This window comes from Prionailurus bengalensis, chromosome B3 (assembly GCF_016509475.1).
Source record: "Prionailurus bengalensis isolate Pbe53 chromosome B3, Fcat_Pben_1.1_paternal_pri, whole genome shotgun sequence".
Classification (NCBI taxonomy): Eukaryota; Metazoa; Chordata; class Mammalia; order Carnivora; family Felidae; genus Prionailurus; species Prionailurus bengalensis.
Window position 1 is genome coordinate 102,207,144 of NC_057355.1, and position 2,152 is coordinate 102,209,295.

Genomic DNA, 2,152 nt, shown 5'->3' on the forward strand with positions numbered 1-2,152 from the left:
TTCTTCTTCTTCTTCTTCTTCTTCTTCTTCTTTAATGTTTATTTATTTATTTTGAGAGAGAGAGAGAGAGCGCACATGCACGTGAATGAAGGAAGGGCAGAGAGAGAAGGAGACAGAAAATCCCACGTAGGCTCCACCCTGTCAGTGCAGAGCCCAACAATGGGGCTCAATCCCATGAACCATGAGATCATGACCTGAACTGAAATCAGGAGTCAGGTGCCTAACCAACTGAGCTACCAAGGTGCCCCCATTTTTTGCCTTTTAATTCTACACCTATCCATATATCTTTTAGAAATCTCCCAGAAGTTGGGTTAAAGACCATTGCTTAATCAAATCACTAAAATGACTCATAGGGCACTGATAATCAAAATGAGTTCTCTTTATAGTTTATCTCCTAATGATAATACTTATTTTTTTAATTTTTTTTTTATTATTTTTTTTAACGTTTATTTATTTTTGAGACAGAGAGAGACAGAGCATGAACGGGGGAGGGTCAGAGAGAGAGGGAGACACAGAATCCGAAACAGGCTCCAGGCTCTGAGCAGTCAGCACAGAGCCCGACGCGGGGCTCGAACTCACGGACCGCGAGATCGCGACCTGAGCCGAAGTCAGACGCTCAACCGACTGAGCCACCCAGGCGCCCCGATAATACTTATTTTAATGTAACACGAGTATCCCATTGTTAATGGTAGGGTGGTATCATGCATTGTAACCAAACTTACTGTTAGTCTAATACACACATGAAGTCCAAAAGAGCGTACAAAACCATTTTTTACTCTAGGCCTTAGTTGTGTATTTCAAGTTTACAGAGTTCGTGGTTGAGAGAAATGGCTGTGGTCGTTTGTTCTACTTCACCCTTCTCCAGCTCTCAAAAAGATCCTCCTAAACAGGCCCTAAAGGTCACCCATGTGAGCACCCCCTCCTGGACACTAGGAAACCAACCTCTCACTCCCTGAACACCCTCTTCTCTTCCCCTACACCTAGAGATGGGTGGAGAGATTCATGGGAGCCAAATGAACCCCATTAATTAATATCATTGAGTACATAACAGGCAGTCAAATGTTCATTAAAAGAATAAATTAAAAAGGAGTATCTACCATAGAGTATGGGTTTCTAGAGAGGTTTTCCAGAGAATGTGGTCTGTCTTAGTCACTTTGGGCTGCTACAACAAAATACCACAAACCGGGGGCTTATAAACAACAGAAATTTATTTCTCTCAGTCTGGAGACTGAGAAGTCCAAGATCGTGGTGCTAGCAGATTTGGTGTTTGGTAAGAGTCGATTTGGTGTCTGGTAAGAGTCCACTTCTTCATGGATGGCTGTCTTCTCACTGTGCCCCACATGGCAAAAGGGACAAGGGATCTCTCTGGGGCCTCTTTTATAAGGGCACTAATCCCATTCATGAAGGCTCCTCCTTCATGACCTGATCACCTCCCAAAAGGGATCCCTCCCAAAGGGGATCCCTCCCTAATTTAGGTACTTCCTAATACCATCCCCTTGGGGGTTAGGATTTTAACATTTGAATTTTGAGAGGACACAAACATTCATTCCAAGCATGGTCTAAACAGTCTTGGACATCATTTGTGACTTAGCCAAGTGGAGAGGCGATAGGGAGAGCAAGCCAGAAAGAATCCACAGCATGAAGCAAGGTGTTTTATATGAATACAAGAGTGGTGCACTGGGAGAAGTAGAAGTAATTTCGTGCTGCAAAAGTATGGAGTGCGAAGCAGAGAAGTTGGCAGAGATTGAATCAGCATGGCTGTTGGCGATGCAGAAATGTTTGAAGGGTTTTTAAGAAAGAAATTGTGGTTGCTTTGGATTTCACAAAAATCACTTTGGGGACAGTTAGGGGGGTGGATTCAAGACAAGAGACTGGATTCAAGGGAGGGAGGCTCATTTTGAGTTCCTGGAAAATAAGCGGCCATAAAGTTCAAACTAGTTAATCCATTCCCAAATATACTAAAGCACAAATTTCAACATTTCAAAGCACTCCACTGTGTTGAATTCAAGTCAACCATGTGCAGAGCTGTGTACCAGCCAGGCAGTGAAAAGCAAGGCTGACCCAAAGGGCCCCCAGTCTCTCTGAAAGGGAGGTGGCAAAAAAGACTAGGGAGAAGGATGGGGAAGAACCTAACTGTGAGTAAGCAAGTGCC

At 43.8% G+C, this 2,152-nt stretch overlaps 1 non-coding gene across 1 annotated transcript; it reads right to left on the reverse strand.

Annotated features, from left to right (window-relative positions):
- Positions 1 to 554: 554 nt before the first annotated feature.
- On the reverse strand, positions 555 to 639 carry TRNAR-UCG. The gene has a single exon. It is a non-coding gene; the product is annotated as a tRNA-Arg (tRNA).
- Between the last annotated feature and the right edge of the window lie 1,513 nt (positions 640 to 2,152).